The sequence below is a fragment of the Ursus americanus genome, chromosome X (assembly GCF_024610735.1).
Source record: "Ursus americanus isolate L20-20 chromosome X, mUrsAme1.1.p, whole genome shotgun sequence".
In the NCBI taxonomy this organism is placed as follows: Eukaryota; Metazoa; Chordata; class Mammalia; order Carnivora; family Ursidae; genus Ursus; species Ursus americanus.
In genome coordinates this window covers 117,717,183-117,735,972 of record NC_142164.1, presented here as the reverse complement: position 1 = coordinate 117,735,972, position 18,790 = coordinate 117,717,183, and the positions used below count along the sequence as shown (strand labels likewise).

Below are 18,790 nucleotides of genomic sequence, written 5' to 3'. Positions count from 1 at the left end.
CTACCCGCGCGGGGCTTCGGCGTCATCATGCTGACGCAGGCCTCCGCTAGGCCCCGCCCATACTATTTAAAGCACTGGCCTCAACATGGCTGCGCACATTCGGACGCTTGTCCCGGTTGTCCCCGGGCACGGGTAAGGGACAACAGTTTCGTCTCCGGTCCTGTTGTCTTCGATACGTAGCGATGCGGTTTAGTCCGCCCGCGTGTTTTTGCGCGACCTACGGTCTGGCCCCTCACCCGAGTTTGCTGACCCTGAACGACCCTTATTCGCGGCGCACCGGAAGCGCTTGTCCCTCCTCGCGTCTGTCTCCCGGAAGTGGTTTTTCTCCTTTTACCCCCCCCACCCTAGGGGCGGTCCTACTGGCCCGAGGGCGGGGTCCACGTGCTAGCTTGTGGCCAGAGGCCTCGTAGCGTTTCCGGCGTCTATATATGCTTTTTCCCTTGGCGTTATTGGAAAGCTCGGACGTGACTTTGGGCAGCGTCCGCATCCTCTGGCTCCGTAGGCTTTGTGACCTTGGGCAGGTTGCCTAACCTCTCAGAGCTTCTCAGGTGACTTACCTGCAAAATGGGATGGTAATGTCCGAATGGGTGCTAAATCCTAAAGCTCCTGCCCCATAGCAGGCCTTCAGCAGACGGCCTCTTTTTCGTTTGGTGGTGCCGGTGTCTCCGGATAGACTTGAGCACCAGCTTTACATGGTGGCCAAGCCCGCTCAAGTCCCCTGTCAGCCACCTTCCTGTCTAGTCTTAACCACGCCGCGAGGAATCGCAGAGTTCCTGGTTGAAGGTTCTCCAGGGCCCCTTGTTTCAGGACAGATTTACTTTGAAGCTACGGAGGAGAATTCCGAGAAATGTGTGAGCGTCCTGCCTTAAATGAGGGAGGTGAGGGGAGTTCCCCAAATAGCCTGTACGCTGGGCTTTTTCTGTCTCTGTCTTTGGGATGCCAGGACCTGGGCTCTGGCCCACAACACTAGCTGTAAGCGAGGGCCCTGGATGTGATGACTAAGGAAGACATTTTGCTCTTCATTGTCATAAATAGTCTTCTGAGACCGTTGATACTGAAGACGCCCTAATGCTTAAGCAAGGCACAGCTACTTGAATTGTTTGCTATCATTAGAATTGGAGTGAAGGGAAGGGGGAGTGTACCTCGAGGAAATAAGGAAGGACAAGCTCGTGGTTCTTGCATCCTCCTACTGTCCTGTAACTCTGTGGAAGATTGTGGTACTCCCATGAGAGCATCCTCCAGAAAACTTATTAGAAAGGAAGAATCCGAGGTCTCCTAGCAGATCTCCTGATGCAGAATCTGCATTTTAGGAGAGACCCAGCTGATGGCCATGCACGTTTAACTTTGTGAAGGCCCTGGTCTAGCTGGTGGTTTGATTGGACTTACAGTGATGCGGTCACATTGAAAGTTTAGGGACAGACAGAGTCCACAGGGTCAGAAGCTGGGCCAGTGGTAGCACGGCAGCTGTGTCCTGTGTTTGGACACTGCCAGCAGGTGGATTCTGAAGATGAAAAAGTCGTCAGTGGGCAGCCTGGATGAACCCCAGGAGTACAGGAGCCTTTGCTGAAAGGGAAGATCAGATCACCACTATTACCACAACTGCTGGTGAGTGAAATTTTACTACATGTAAGTGTCACAGAAAAAGTGTTCAAAAAGTTCCATAACTTAATTCTTACCATTTTAAATTCTCTCTTAAAAATTAGTCTCTCCTTTTCCCCCCATGTCCCCCTGATCATATTCACATGCAGCTAATTAAAACGTTCAGCTCCCTAAGGTAAGGAAGAATATCTGATTCATTCACATTTGTTTTTGTGATTTAGGGGCCAGCCATAACATTTGGTACATCATCAATAAATATGTTTTGGATCTTGCATTTGAGTAAATTACTCTTGTGGATATACAGTAATTGCCTTTTAAGAACATTTTTTTTTTTTTTACTAATTCATTTGCTTGTTTTTGCTTCTCTGTTTTCCTTAGTAATTCAGTTTTGAACTCCTTTATTTAGCCATTTATCAAACATTTATTAAGCATTCATTGTATAATAAACGCTTTGCTGGTACAGGGCTTACAAAGTTGAGAAGAATTCAGTTCTTCCTCATCAGGGATGCAGACTCTAGTGGGCTGGGAGACGGTTGATTGATCATTACAGACGCCTGATGTGCTGTTGCTGAGCCACACAGGTGCTCTGGATGTGAGCGGGGAGCTAGAGAGTAGGAGATCCTTAATGAAGAGAAACACCTGGCGTGAAAACAGAGTATTTAAACCTAACTCTCCTTTCCCTGTGCCCAGCGTCTTCCCACGAGATTTTATTGTGTATTCCATAAGGAGGTACAGAATAAGGGGTATTTGTCACACCTGTGCCCCAAGGACAGGACTCTCTCTCAACGTTTCTGAGTCTAAATCTCTTCTTCCAGTCTGCTCTGCATGTACTGTTATTTTCCTGTTTTAACACCTTAACACATGCTGATGCCTCTCTGGGGCACACTGTCATTGCCCCTACAACACCCTTGTCCTCCCTCCTTTTCAGGGAGTCCTCACCCCGTCACCTCCTCCTGGAATCTCGGGTGCTGATCCTGATTTCAGGGGACTGTGGCCACGCTCTTGGAGCACCCAGCAGTGCCCTTTTCAGGGGCGGGGGGGGGGGGCCTCATGTAATAACAGTCAATGTTGGCATGCCCTTGTTTTAAAAGCACCATAGAATTCAGAGAAAAGCACATTTGCAGTCATGGAGTAGAACTTCCCAGCTGAACCCAGAGAGAGAGGCCGCGTCCCTTCCCATGTATCCCTCTCTCTAAAGAGGGACAAGCAGTCACCAATGCCACCACGCAGAGGGAGCCAGCCCTCAAAAGCGGCCTAGGGGGAGTCAGGGCTGAGAAACAGAGAAGCAGGGGTGAGGTGTGATGGCATTTCTTGAGCCTGGGGATTCAGCTATGATTGTCCCTGACTGCTCCACTGCACCCACTCTTTTCTGTTTGCTTTCTGAAGGTAGTTAAGAACTGAGTTTTTAAATCTTGCAAGCAATACAGTTCTAAGAGATGTACTTTTTCCACTGCATCTGATCATTTTCTCTCTAGAAATTTGCTAGAAGAACCAGCTACTCAAAGGAACACTAAGTGAATTTTTTTTTTTTTTTTTAAGATTTTAAACTTACTTATTAGAGCTTGTGGGCGCGCGCACACGAGCAGGGGGTAAGGGCAGAGAGAGAGGGAGAAGCAGACTCCCCACTGAGCAGGAGCCTGCTCTGGGGCTCAATCCTGGGATCTCAGGGTCTTGACCTGAGCAGAAGGCAGGCACTTAACGGACTGAGCCACCCAGGTGTCCCTAAGTGAATCTTTTCTAAATGGGAAAATACTTTTTAAAAAATATACATAAACTATATGTTTTATATGTATTTTTCTGTTGCATAGGTATATATGCATACATAACTAATGTTTGATAACATCTGAAAACATTTCCAAGTAAACATCCTTAAGTGTAATTTATTTATGGTTGGATGCGTCTAGGAATATATACTAATCTATAGGTCTTTTTTACACGGCATAGAAACTAAATGCCAAGTTATTTCTATGAAAGACATTTTTAAAATTTAACATTGACTTATAAGCTCATTTAATTTCTTAAGCTTCATTCTAATTGAACATATTCCCAATGTACTATATGTTTGCATTGAACAATAGAGATGGCAAAGATTGTCTGAGTGTTTCTAGTATTGTATAGGAATTAATTATGGCACTTCTGGTTCATACTCTACGTAAGTATAGGATAGAACAGAACATCTTTTAAAATCTGTGTATTTAATATATTTTATGGGGAAGAGGTTGAGATCTTTGATACGCAAGTGGTGGTGTTGGGGTACCGAAGGCATTATAGAGTACTAAATATTTTAAAAAGCGCTGTAGAAGATCCGTGTCCTCTGCTGTGTATACTGTGTTCCAGAACAGCTGACCCCCTGACCTGGCCACATTTGTGGTCCACAATTTGTACAGGTAGATGGAAATCGTCCTTGCTATCCCTCAAAGGATTTTCTTACAGTGAAAGAGATTATTAGGGAAATAATGTCAGTGTCAGGTAAGTTAAATTGTTGAGTGATAAACAGAATGTCAGCTTTGGTGCCTTGAGCTTCATTAAATTTACCAAAATACTCTCTTTTAATGTGGAGTACCATATTTAGACATTACTATTGCTGTTATCAAAAGAAACACCCTAATTGCTAAAACATCCAATTATCTAATCGCCTCATTTCACGGAGACAAAATAAAGATTTTAGTCTATTTCGTATTTCTAAATGCCTTCCTTTCCTGAACATCCACTCCTATTTACTGGCATCACATTATTAATAATGACTTCAGTTATTGACCTTCCTTGACCTGCCAGTCCTTCATACACCTTGTCTCCTATGACTTTTGCAACAAAAATGGAAAAATATATATAATAGGTGAAAATTTAGAATTAAAACATTTTCCCCACATCCACACGGATGCAGAGATTATCAGCTCAGGTCCTCCTCATCCCAAAACACCCCCTGTGTAAAGACCTATCTTTCCTACACGGTTTCAGCAATGAATTAATAAAATATTAAGCGCTCAGTCTGTGCTGAGCTGCGCTGTTTGGCCGCCATAGGTTTCAGAACCTTGTTACTTCCTTCATTTCTTTCTCTGGTCAGAATTTGTAAGTGGTGTTCATATTTAGATATCTATAATTTCACTGAAAAATGGTAGAAGTCCTTAATCCTTATGACCTATACATTTATTTATTTATAGCATTTAGAGAACTTGTTCATAGCTGGGAAAGGAAAAAATAAAAAAGCAAGCCTAGCAATTAATGAAAGCTACCCTTTCTCTACTTATCAATCACAGCTGTAACTCTTTTTGATGACGACTTTTCCTGGAAGCTGTATCGTAGAGTAGGTTGTTGTAAAGAGAGCATAATTTCCATGAACAATATTGTAAAAGGCCATCATGTCACTGACAAAGGCCTTAACTCCAAAGAAATTATTTATCTAATCATTTATCGTTATGCCTTTGCTCACTCTTTAAACTCTATTTGGTGTCTCATAAATGACAAGGACTGGGTTAGGCATTAGGGGAAAAAAATCTTAAAGATAAACTTCCTTCCTTTAGTTCACTGTTCTTTTTTGCTGGAATGTCCTTGTAGATTTTTCTATTTGGTTAGACCCTACTTATTCGTCAATGCCTAAATCAGGCTCTGCTGCCTCATTATAGTGTTTGGGATAACATTCAGCCACCTTCTGTCAGTATTCACCATACCTTCCACTTTGTCGGTGCATGAGGCATTGCCGTAGCATTTATGACTTTATTTTGGCGGACATGTGGTTGCCTCCACTCTGTGTCAGTTCATTTGGAGCAGGGACTGTCTTGTACTCCTTGGCTTTTGCCAGCTTCTAGTAGAGAGCTCAAGACTGTAGATATGTGTAAGTGTGGGGGCATCTTTAGTTAGCATGTTTCAGATGTCTAACTGGCTTAAGGAGGAAGTGAATTGCTGGTTGAAATAATCTCGAAGTTTAGAGGTAGGGCTAACTGCAGGTATGGCTGGATCAAGCACTTGGGTTTCATTTCGTTTCATTCTGCAGGAAGGGCGTCTCCAAGAGGTCGCTGGCCCCACGTCCTCTTCTGTCACTGTCCACCTTCCAGACTTAGAAACCAAGGCTCCTGCTGGTTCTGTTTTTATCACAGGATTATCCCTGAATGAGTCATTGTGAACATAGCTTATTGTAATACAGATTTCTCGCTGTTTGAAAGTAGAACATCCCTGTGAAATCTGTCATTAGTTGAAATGGTTTAAAGCAAAGAAGCCATGACCATTAATTTATGTGGAAAAATGTTTGTTCCCAAATGTAAAAAATCTGATACCTGAGGACGCATCTTGCTAACAGGTGCACAAATGACATTGAGATAAAGCAGAGGTGCTCACAGACTCGGTTCAGAGCTCTGGTGGCTTGGTTGCCGAATGTTGTCTCCAGAGAAGGAACTCGAAGGGGCCACTCTTGCTGGTGCCACACTCACTGCCTGGGGTGTCACAGCCTCTATAACTGCTCGCTGCAAAACGTGGAATGCTGTTTTCTCTTTTCTTCGTAAAAGTGAAAATCCTCTTTCATTTGGTTAGCAAAAATTGGTATTAATGTACATCTTCGGTAAAAGTGAAGTGGTGTAATGCGAACTTTCAAAAAGTGGGGGATACCTGTGCAATGAGGTGGGCCCATGACTGAGTGAGCATGTGCTGTGCAAGCAAGGGACAGAGAGGACTGGAAGCGTTGCCATGTCCAGATGGACTTGGCTGGGCAGGCCTCCTTCAGAAGAAGTCTGGCAGTGTAAATCAACATATTTGGGGCACCTGGGTGGCTCAGTCGGTTAAGCATCTGCCTTTGGCTCTGGTCGTGATGTCAGGGTCCTGGGATGGAGACCCATGTCGGGATCCCTGCTCACTCCTTCTGCTTCTCTCTCTCCCTCTGTGTTCACTCCCTCCCTCCCGCAAATAAATAGAATATTTAAATAAGTCAACATATCCGCTATAGTAGTCAATAAATATTTGTTGATGTAAACACAAGGAAAAATGCAGCTATAATCTCTCTATAAAACAAAAATTTATTTGCTCCTTAGTTATATAAAACTGTACAATACATAATCATCTGATGAGTATTCCCCCAAACAAATAAGAACACAGCTGTGATGTTTGATGCCTTGAAAAGTTAGTTGCAATATTCTGTTTAAATGTACAGTAAGTATTAGTTGGCATAAATGTTGTTTAGCTTTCAATTAGCAATAGTATTGTTTGGTCTTTGTTTTTGAATTCTATGGGATATTTATTATGTTGCTTACAAAGTCACTATAAATGGATGGAAATGTTTCTCTGTGATAAATTTCCTATAGGAAGCTGCAGTACACTCAAGAGTTGTAGCAAGGATCTTCTCTTACATCTTGGGTCAAAGAAAGAGATGCTAGCAAATGTTTGTTTTTGACAGCAGTGACAATAACGGCAATGCTGTTCTACCAAAAACATTGGACAGAATAGGAAGTGATCCCAAATGTCTTTTCATTTTAAGCCATTTTGAAAAAAAATATAGTCACCATTTAGTAAGTGTTCACTAACATATCTCCTATTTTATTTTAAAGCTGTAAATAAATATACAATTGACACTTTTTTTTTTTTTTAGGATTTCACTTATTAGAGAGCGTGCGCGCACACGTAAATGGTGGGGAGAGGGAGAGGGAGAAGCAGAGTCTCTGCTGAGCAGAGAGCCTGAGTGGGGCTTGATCCCAGGACCCTGGGATCATGACCTGGGGCTGCAGGCAGATGTCTAACCTACTGAGCCACCCAAGTGTCCTTCAACAACATTCTTTACGTTATCTTCACTGAATTTTTAAGATAAAAATGACATCCCCTGCTACACAGGTGGGTTCCGTATTTGGGACACTATAAAATGAACAGGTACAATGATCAGAAGTCTGAAATGGGGGGCGCCTGGTTGGCACAGCGGTTAAGCATCTGCCTTCGGCTCAGGGCGTGATCCTGGCGTTACGGGATCGAGCCCCACATCGGGCTCCTCCGCTATGAGCCTGCTTCTTCCTCTCCCACTCCCCCTGCTTGTGTTCCCTCTCTCACTGGCTGTCTCTATCCTGTCGAATAAATAAATAAAATCTTTAAAAAAAAAAAAAAAGTCTGAAATGGAAGTCAGAGTGAAACTTCAAAAGGACCCAACCTGCCATGTAACAGCCAGCTGTAATTTCAAGATCTCCATTATTACGGCTTGAATTTTCAGGACACAGGGTACAGAGTAGGAACTAATAAAACGTGATGGTACTACATGGTAATATTTGTTGAATTATATGGACTGATGCAGTTTTCCCCGAGGGGAAAACAATTCTTAAGCTCTGATGAACTGTCCTAGATCCCTGTAGACACATATATTTAAAATAATGAAAACATAGAATTCATTCTCTGAATAGAGAAGATGGCAAGTTCAAAGTCATTCCAACCACATGCATTGCCTGGGGAAGCCTACCTCCAGGTGCAGGCCTGCCTAATATTAGTTTTGCATTTGTCAATTTCTCATGGAAGGCCCTTAGCTCTAGTTATGTTGTCATTTTAAGCACCAGGCTTTCTTTCCAGTATCTTATTCTCTCTCTCTTCACCTTGGGGCACATGATCCCAGTCTTAACATACTTTTGAAGTGCCATATTAAGAAAGTTAGCTTTTCTTACATATCATAGTCTTTCGAATAGCCACAGATTTACTTCTCACTTAAAAGGCAGCTATAGGGCCACCTCGGTGGTTCAGCTGATGAAGTATCTGCCTTCAGCTCAGGTCATAATCTCAGGGTCCTGGATTCGAGACCCGCATCAGGCTCTCTGCTCAGTGGGGAGTCTGCTTCTCCCTCTCCTTCTGCCCCTCCCACCCCCCGAACTCATGCTGTCTCTTGCTCTCTTGAATAAATAAATAAAATCTTAAAAAAAAACTATAAATATAGAACACATCCCACACAGACCATAAATTTAAGGGTCTTCAGAAGGCTCTTTGTAATTCTGAAATGTAATTTTCCTTCATCCTCACATACATATCCTCCAAATTTTACTTATTTAAGCTCATTTAAATTTTTTAAGTGTCTGTTTTTTATATTTTCTTTTTTTTTTTTAAAGATTTTATTTATTCATTTGACAGAGATAGAGACAGCCAGCGAGAGAGGGAACACAAGCAGGGGGAGTGGGAGAGGAAGAAGCAGGATCATAGCGGAAGAGCCTGACGTGGGGCTCGATCCCACAGCGCCGGGATCACGCCCTGAGCCGAAGGCAGACGCTTAACCGCTGTGCCACCCAGGCGCCCCTGTTTTTTATATTTTCCATTCCAGTATTGTTAACCTACGGTGTGATGTTCGTTGCAGGTGTACAATACAGTGATTCTGTAATTCTGTGCATGACCCAGTGCTCATCATGATAAGTGTGCTTCTTCATCACCTTTACCTGTTTCACCCATCTCCCCCCACTCCCCTGTGGTAACCATCAGTGTGCTCTCTATAGTTGAGTCTGTTTCTTCGTTTGTCTCTTTTATTCTTTGCTGTTTTGTTTCTTCCACATTGGAGTGAGGTCAGACGGTGTTTGTCTGTCTCTGACTTATTTCACTTAGCATACTACTTTGTAGCTCCATCCATGTCTTTGGAAAAGGCAAGATTTCATTTTTTAAAGAATGATTTATTTATTTTGGGGGGGGGGGCAGTGGGCTCAGGGAGAGAGAGACTCCCAAGCAGACTCCCCACTGAGCGTGGGTCTGATCCGGGGCTCAATCCCATGACCCTGAGATCATGACCTGAGCCGAAGTCAGGAGTTGGAGACTTAACAGACTGAGCCACCCAGGTGCCCTAAACTTACTTATATTGAAATGTTATCTCATGGGGGCGCCTCTGACTCTTGGTTGTGCCTTGGGCTCCGGGCTCAGTGGGGAGTCTCTGCTTCTATCCCTCTCCCCCGTCCCTCCCCCTGCTCATGCCCATGTGCTCTTTCTCTCTCTAAAATAAATGAATCTTTAAAAAAAATAAATGTAGGTAAATTTAATGTCACCATTCTGTGAACATAGACAAATATTAAAGTTCATTTCCTTCTGTTATAAAGGAAAATAACATTTTTGCTTAATTTTTAGAAGAGAAATACTTCTCATAACAATGTAGTCAGGCACATCAATTCAGCGGTCCCACTTCTACTTATATACAGTACTTACGTTAACATCCACCTAGGCTATATTTTCATCAGGTGTTGACATGTAGTTATTGAAATCATGGATTGTTTCCATTATTTACACATTTTCTGGATATTTGGCTCATACTTCTTTTTTTTTTCACCCTGTGTTCAAATGGCAAATCATTGTGATACCTTGTGCAACACAAAAATCCTCTGAATGTGTATATTTGCTTCATATTTTATGTTGTTGGTGGAAAACCATGATGTCCTGTTTGTTTTTCCTCATTTAACATACTCTTGTGTGGTGTTTGCAGTTTGCCTCTTGTAACCACGTCACAAATACCAGTGTGTTTACTATTCCTAAGAGCCCTGTCAACACGTACAGCACACTCACGTACTAAGGATGGCCAACTGAGGCACAGGAGACTAACTCTCTTGGGACCATCGACCATTAGCAGAGCCAGGATTCAGTTCCTGGCCGCGTTGCTCTGTGACTCCCCCGTACCAGAGTCAGAGTAGATGTACACTCACGGCTGTTACAGCAGCCATATTGATAAAGACGCTGACAAATGAAGTCAGAAAGGAAGCTGTCCAGCGGTAGCTTCCCAGGATCTTCCGAGGCTCATCCTCCACCAAACCGTGAAGTTGGGATTCTCATGACTTAGACTTGGGGTATCCTCCCTTCTCGCTCTGCATGTTCAAACTGGGTGGCACCATTCACGCTGAAGTTCTCATGCAGCCTCTAAGCCTGTGGCCTCCACATCAGGTGACGTGATGGCCTGAGGGCTACTAATTTCAGTAGACTACCTGTACATGGAGGGAGCTTGGGATGTAATTTGGGGCAAGTCCCTGTCTGCACAGAGGGGGAAAGTCTATCCCACCCACTAGCACAGTAAGGCAGGAGAAGGAAAGAGGGACACTGACATAGAAAATCAGCTTGCTCGTTCGTCCTCATCTCGTGTTTGTATGTTTGGGGTTGGAGGGGCGGCTTATAGACACATGCAGAGAAACTAAGGCCGTGCCCATTTTTCCAAACACAGCTGTAAGAGGCTATAATACTCTAATGTATTGGTTCTCAATCCCACTGCTTTTGATTAGTCTAGGGCGGAGGCCAGGCATCAGTTTTATTGGAAAAGGACAAGCAAGCAAACAATTCGCAGGTAAATCCAGTGTGTAGCCAGGGTTGAAAACCACTGTTCTTGAGGAAGTTCTCCATCTGGCCAGTGTGAGGCCAGAGCCGTGATGAATGTTTGGGAGAGCTAAGTGCCTGGAGAGAGAGCCTGAGCTAAAGTCAGCTTGGTATGGTGAGCAGAGGATCTAGAAGATTCTGCTCAGATGGGCCGTCAGAGGAGGACTGGGAGAATTAGGACCAGCCTGAGGTAGAGATGCAGAACCTGGAATCCTGGCGGAATTTGAGGAGCAACACCGTAAACCAGGATCGTGGACTCTAGCGTTAGGAACAAAACTGATTGTCCACAGTGCAGATGACACCTCCGTCAGCCCCAGACCATCAGAGACCAACGCAGAGCCTGTTACTTGATCAGAAGTTCCATCTCCGTGTGCCACAAAGTCCCAGGAACAGAGCTGGATACTGTTTACAGGGTCCAATGCAAAAGGAAAATGCAAGAACCCGCCCTAAAAAGCAGGGGGAAAAGTACCATGAAAAGCTTTTTCCTTACTTCCATGGTCTGTCTGTCTCAATGCGTCGTAGAATTTATTATTTGCTATTTCAGGTCTTTCTAAAGTAAGAAAACCTAAAAGTGTAGACTATTGGCATGAATTGTACCATTCATGTTGACATTGCATTATCCCCATTTTAGAGAGAAATCGCAGACCGTTTAACTAGGATGTGAAATCACGCAGTTTATAGTCAGTAATGCCTACCCGCATATAAGTTTCATTTTTACTAGAACAGTGAGGATGCTGGGCAGAGTAATCGAATTATTTTATGTAATGCCTTGATTTGCACACATTCCACCAACACTCTCCACCTGATGAATGTGGAAGAGCTGAGAGAAAAAGGAGTCGAGGGATTCTGTCCTCTGCCTTCCTTCTCTGTTCTCACTTTCAGTGGTGGGCCAGGAGGGGGAAGTGACCTGAGGAAAAAAGGGTATAATAGGGTTCGGTTTTGGTCATTTGTGTTTCTTAGGGCATTGGTGTCTTCTTTCTGCTCTTGAAGAAAGTTCTGGTTGGGATAGGCGGATGTGTCTTCTCTGAGGCTGGTTCCGCACATGCCGACTCGGTCCTGGATGTAACGTGCTTAGCTTGTGGCTTGCTTCAAAACTCGGTGATCTCCCAGACTTTGTGGGGCTACTAATTCTGCACTCATGGGGCATCGCAGATTGTCTATATGAAAAGGATCCTAGGGGGGCGCCTGGCTGGCACAGCGGTTAAGCGTCTGCCTTCGGCTCAGGGCGTGATCCCGGCGTTATGGGATCGAGCCCCACATCAGGCTCTTCCGCTATGAGCCTGCTTCTTCCTCTCCCACTCCCCCTGCTTGTGTTCCCTCTCTCGCTGGCTGTCTCTATCTCTGTCGAATAAATAAATAAATAAAATCTTAAAAAAAAAAAAAAAAAAGAAAAGGATCCTAGGAACAAGCAAGCATGCCCATTGCATTATTCGCAGTGCTCTCTGCTTATTCACGTGGCTAGCTTACTGTCCCATGGGACTTCACTTATAAAACATAAATTCAAAGAGGGGCACCTGGCTGGCTCAGTTGGTAGACCATGTGACTCTTGATCTCAGAGTTGTAAGTTCGTGCCCCACACCGGGTGTAGAGAATACTTAAGAATAAAATCTTTGAGAAAAAATCTTAAAAAAATACAGGGTCAAAGATAAAATTATTATGAATTTCAAGATGGTGACAGCGGATCTTTAAACCGAGTGTGGGTCATTCTGGGCATGGGGCCCACCGAGCGAGCCCTGCTCAGAAACAGTCTCTTGTATACCCGGATAGTATCTTAGAGGAAGAGGGGAGAGAAGACATTTTCTGCTATCCCCGAAATGAGACTGTCTTGATGACTGGATCCTACTTACAAAATGAAATAATAAAGTAACTACCTCTTAAAAAATTATTTGTTCCTAAGATTCATTGCAGAAGTTAAGATTCCATTGTGTACTGAGAGAAAAAGCAGAAGTTATGGTACGTAGATAAAGAAAATTGTTAGGATATAGGGGAAGCCTAGAGGATTGGCACTAGGAAGCAGGAAGCCTTCAGAAACCATGCTTCTGCTTCGGATTTCTAGGCTCTTGAGTAGACTCATCTGACGTGTTGCATTTCCCTTCCTCTCAGGAGATCTGCCTTGTCTGCTTCTGAGGGTGCACGTGACCTGACATGGGAGCCCCTCAGTTTAGCCAAATGGCACATAGGATAGCTGTTTTTCTGGTGGAGAGAATATAGAATTGGTCCAGTGTGTATCTGGATCCATCTCTGGTCCAACCATTGATCACTGACGAGGAGCGAGTGCCGAAGCCTGGAGGCTCATGGGCTGGCCGGGCACTCCTGCTGAAGTTTTCTACTGCTGTGCCTCTTGTACTTGATTAAATGTCCTCTGCATAAAAATAGTAATAGGGTGCCTGGGGACCTCGATCGGTTAAGTGTCTGCCTTTGGCTCAGGTCATGATCCCCGGGTCCCAGCATCAAGTCCCGCGTCAGGCTCCCTGCTCAGTGGGGAGTCTGCTTCTCCTTCTGACCCTCCCTCCTCTCGTGCTCGCTCGCTCGCTCTCTCTCACCCTTTCTCAAATAAATAAAATCTTTAAAAAATTAGTAATAGGTGATAGTAATCAGTTTACAGTTACTGAGCCTGTACCATGTACCAGGGTCTTTGTTAATCATACCTTCCTCAGCTCAGTGTCAACAGTAAGTGCTCAGAAGGACATGAAGAAAGTGTCCTCACGGACAAGCTAACGGTTTTCCCAGATGATCTGGACAATGGGGAGCAAAGGAAAGAAACCCAGGTTCATCAGAGCTCAGAGCTATACTCATAACACAGCTGGAACCGAATAAACAAAGGCTGGGTTTTTAGTTTTTGTTTTTTTTTTAATTTTTATTTTTTTAAGTAATCTCTACACCCAAGGTGGGGTTCATTCTTACAGCCCCGAGACCAAGAGTCACATGCTCCACCCACCGCACCAACCAGGCGCCCCTGCAAAGGCTGGTTTTAGTATATACTCTGTTGAAGGGCTATTACCACTCTCTTGTAGTTTCCGTTTCCACATGGCTATTTGTTGGCTGCCATCAAAGAGTTGAGGAAACTTCCGACCCTTGATTTTGTTCAAGGAACTCCATTAAAATGATGGTAGCAATTACAGCAGACTCTCAGAAATGTTTGCCCTTAGTTAATGAGTGACTTTCAAAAGAGTGGCTGTGTATTCTCCAAGATGATGTGTACAGTCCCACAGAAATTGATGCCAGATGGATCCGACCCGCGTGGGAAAACAGGCTTCCTGGAATCTTCAAGATGTGTTTTGTTTTCTGCAACTATTTCCAGGCTGCCCCCTCCTGGCTGATAGAAGGGGGCAGCGCTCAGGACAGAAGGATGTAAATGCCAGGAAGAAGCCACAGTTCCAGGGAGGTCTCAATTTCATGTGGCCTCAGTCCAGGTGGAAACGGCTGAGTCTCCCCTCCCCATATCGTACCATGCCCCACGTCACCTCCACAGAGGACTCAGAAAGGGTTCACATCGTTTTTTTTAATCATCTGCTTGCTGCATCAAAAGGGCTACTCTTGTTGCTTATGGTTGTCATGGCTGAAATCTCGATATAAGATTAAATATGTAAACATAGGAAAGCAGATAAGTTCGATGAATGGTGGTCATTTCTGTCCCCCTCCTCTCTGGCTTTCCTCATCTGTACTCTGAGAATACTTACTGATTTCCAGCATAGATGAACTAGATTCTCTCCTAAATAAAAGTCAAATGAGTAGACTTGTTTGTTTAGACTGTTGTTAATGTTTATTTAAAATGCTCATTGAGGTGCCAGCTAGCCATGAGTTTTTTAAGTCCACTTCATGAATTCACTTTTTTTTTTAAGTGAAGGAAGTTACATTTAAAAAATAAGCATAAGGTGGGGCACCTGGGTGGCTCAGTTGGTTAAGCAGTCTGACTCCTGATTTCAGGGTCCTAGGATCCAGACCTGCGACCTGCGTCATCTCCCTGCTCAGTGGGGAGTCGGCTCGAGGAGTCTCTCTCTGCCACTTCCTTTTCCCCTCCCCCAACTCCTGTGCACACACGCTCTTTCTCTTTCTCAAATAAATCTTTAAAAAAAAAATAAAAAAGCATAAGGTGATTTCTATGTTAACTAGTATATTCATTGGTTTTCATAATTAAAGCTAATGCGAAAGTAACATCTAGGTCATAGAAATAAGCTGTGAAACTGCGTGTGTAGATAGAGGAATGCACTCAAGGGGGAATAATTATTTCACAAAACAAGTGCCAGTGTTTCTTATTACTGTTAGAATTTAGTTTTTTAAGAAATAAAATATTATCCTTGTTTCATTGTAGAAAATTTAGAGAATACAAACACAGACTTAGAGACATTGACTACGCTTGTAAAATTAACATGTGTGATGTATGTATCGCACACCCATCTAGGTAAATGTATAATTTACTTTCTGGAGATTTCTATCTCAAATTTTAATAGAAAGCATTATACAAAAGGCCATAAATAGGAGATAACCAAATAACTGACAATAACTTAATTGATTATATAGTGAATGAGCTAATACTATTAAATGTATGTAAGACTCCTTTTTGCATATGTGGCTTCCAGACATCTTATCTGTAACCCAGACTGGTGAATATCATTTTAGCACATAATAGTGCCCACTTGTGAATGAGACCAGAACAAAGATTATATTTGATATTATTGTTTACTTACCTACGAGGCTTTTTTACCACCTAAATGATATCTCCCCACCAGTTTTAATAACAAAGCTTTTTGGAGTGAGGTCTTAATGAATTTATAAATTCTTACACACCCCGGGCCTCAGTGCTAGACGTTTAAGTGCAGGAAGACAAGGATGTGTGTAATGTTAATATAGCAGGTTTTTTTAAACCCATCTGTTAGAGCTCATACTTTCAAGGAAGTGTTTTAATCAGCATGGTTGCGTAAGAGGTTATGGATTGTCTCCCTAATTTAGGACTGGGGTTTTGTGAATGTATTTACTCAGTAGCAGTGGTTGAGTGCTGTGTGTGTTGGCATTTCTGCGGGCCCTGTGGATGTAATAACGGGTGAGACAGGTAGACTACAGTCTCACGAGGGAGAGAGAGGACACCCAGCCATCGTGAGATAGGAGTTCACGCTGTGGACGGAAGGTGGCACGGGGTGATAGAGGCTCCCACCCCACCCAGTCCCTGGAGTCAGGTTACCTGTAGAAGCAAGTGACTTGTATGCTGAGCTGAACGCTGGCAGTGGAATTCCAGGGTGTGGGTGGGGCTCTGAGAAACAGAACAGGCTCTTAAGAGATGAAATGAGGAAGCGAACATGAAGTCCAGTTGTCTTCTGTTACCCCAGACATTAAAGGGATTTGCAAAACAGTGGCACACTTCTCATCAAATTTCTTGTTGGGGAAAATACATTTTTCATAAAAATATATGATTGATGTTAAAAAAAAAAAGTGCCTTAATCGTGATGTATCATAGTCAAGTCCACAGTTGAGGCCGAGAATACTTGCTGCTCAGGAGACTGTTAGAGTCAGACTGAGCTTTGAAAAGCCCCGAGATTTAGAGGGAATGGCATGCAGTAGGTGCTCCGTGAATGCTTACTGATAATTGACAAAATGATTGTTGCACAACTGTTGAGGTCTAAACCCAGATTGGTCTAAATCCTGGACAACTTGCTAATTCATTATCTCATTTCCAGGAGCACCTGAGTCATCCGAGTAAGAAAGTCCAGGCGGCCAAGGCATGCTGAACCTGCCTCAGATACTCGGGGTGAGTACTTTGACAAGGACCATATATACTTGGGTTTTAAAATTGGGATACATTTGTTTAAATCCAGTTCATTCGATTTAAAGTTACTCAGTTTGCACATGCATTGATATAGTTACCTACATACACTCACAAACTAAAAGTTTAATTGATGTGGCTTAAGGTAAGTCAGCATTTTTTTTTCCCTGCTTTCTCCTGACTGGCTGGTTCAAATCCAGGCTCTACCACTTGTAACGGTGTGACCTTGGGAAGGTTACTTGACCTCTCTGTTCCTCAATTCCTGATCTTTATGTTACAGTGATAATTACACCTAAATTATAGGATGTGTATGAAGCTACGTGAGATGATACGTGTGTAAGGAGCATAGAATACTGTTTGTCATAAAGAACTGTGTAAATATTGTGTTGTCATTATTCTAAACCATAAAATATCAACATTAAAAGCATTTAACTTGTCACATCAAATAGTCTGTAAAATAGTTGTTAGTATATACAAGATAATGATTAAAATGAAAGCATTTTAAATGTTTCTGGGGCCACCTGTGTGGCTCAGTCCATAGAGCGTGAGACTTTTGATCTTGGGGTCGTGAGTTTGAGCCCCACATTGGGTGCAGAGGTTGCTTAAATAAATTTAAAAAAAATTTTTAAATGTATTTGAAGCCAAATGAGTTAATATATGCAAAGAGTAGAGAATACTGTGTTATAGCGACCATTCTGTTACTGTTTTTGACCATGAAATATTAGAAACCTTTAGATTACTAGATCAAACTAATACTTTACCATCTGTCATGAAGGGTTTGATTATTTTCAATGTTTTAAATATGTTGAAAGGCATGAACTACAGAAATGAGGATGAAATTAAGTGGAGAAAATGGAAATGCAGTCATGTAGAATACCGTTTCTGTCTTCAGATGAAAAATATATCCTCAAGGAACCCAGTTCCATGGAACTGAATACATTTTAAAATCTAATTCATTTTTCTTGCAATTTATGGATCTGGAATTATTAAAATGTTCATATCTTTGAGCTAATGTGGCATAACAAATTTAATTTGCAAAACAAAGATGACATGACTAGAACATGATCCATAATCACTTTTTTTTCCCCTTCAGCTTCTCGTTGTAGGCACTCTGTTAGATAGACAAGTCAGGCGTATTTTATAACTTCATAGAACTTTCCAAATAAATAAGCTCTTAGAAAATCATAAAGAAATAGAATTTTGGAACAAAACAATTCCTTAGAATTAATCTTTTATAGTGTTCTCCATTGTGTAGGGCGCAGCCCCACCGCCTTTGACAGCGTTGTGTGGAATGTATGGGGCTGCTTTGGGCTCCGTGTAATTGGATATTTGTGATAGGATGGGGGAGCTGGAGGAGGATTGGGTGGAGAGGACAGGCTAATGGGAAGCTTGCCGTAGAGCGGCAACTCCTGGGGCAGCCACGGCCACACACTCCTACCGATGGCCGTGCTCTAGCCTTGGCTGGCAGCTTCCCCGGGAAGAGTGGGCCCTCACTTCCCACATGGCAGCAAGTCTGCAGGTGGGTCTCTGAGATCTTTCTGGAAGGTGGATTGGAGCAGCACGTGTCTAAACACAGCTTAGCGCCTGCCTGCGGTCTGATCGTTTGCCGTGTCTAAGAAAGATGACCCGAGTTCAGTGTTGGTACACTTCTGGGGCATCTGATTTCATGGTGTTGAAGTCTTCGAAGCTCATTCACATTTCACGTTGGTCTTTTGGCAGAGTCTGTGGGAAGAGGGTAAAGATTGTAATGAAGCTTGTCTCTTGGAAGGGCCGTTTACTCTGCCTGTAGCAGGGATGATGATTATTGGTTCTAGTAGTGGTAGTAATTATAGTAGTAAAAGGAGGGGAGGGAGTGAGCGGAGGAGGAGGAATAGAGTAACAGTACTAATGACGCTGATATTTATTGGTCACAGGGCTAAGGTCTGACATGTAAACTCATGCACTACTTAGAGCGATACGACAAGAAATACATCAGTATGATTCTCGTTTTGGAGACCACACACAGAGCAGTTCAATAGCTTGTCCCAGCTCGTCAAGCTAGTAAATGATAGAAGTAGAATTCAGACCTATGGAGTAGGAATCCCTCACAGCGGCTCCCATCTTCCGCCCTTAGAATCAAGACCTGGGCTTGATTATTCCGTATGCTGGCTGTGTAAT

The 18,790-nt window shown here is 43.2% G+C and overlaps 1 long non-coding RNA gene across 4 annotated transcripts in view; it reads left to right on the top strand.

Moving 5' to 3' along the window:
- The first annotated feature begins 14 nt into the window (after window positions 1-14).
- LOC123802750 (uncharacterized) overlaps window positions 15-18,790 on the top strand; it is a 377,446-nt gene continuing 358,670 nt past the window's right edge. The window contains exons 1-3 of one of the 4 annotated variants that reach the window (XR_015723501.1): window positions 15-132; window positions 1,492-1,605; window positions 16,548-16,618. This is a non-coding gene — a long non-coding RNA (uncharacterized LOC123802750). Of the gene's footprint in view, window positions 1,606-16,547; window positions 16,619-18,790 lie in introns of all 4 variants that reach the window. The other 3 variants (XR_015723500.1, XR_006782633.2, XR_006782634.2) reach the window with 3 other exon arrangements.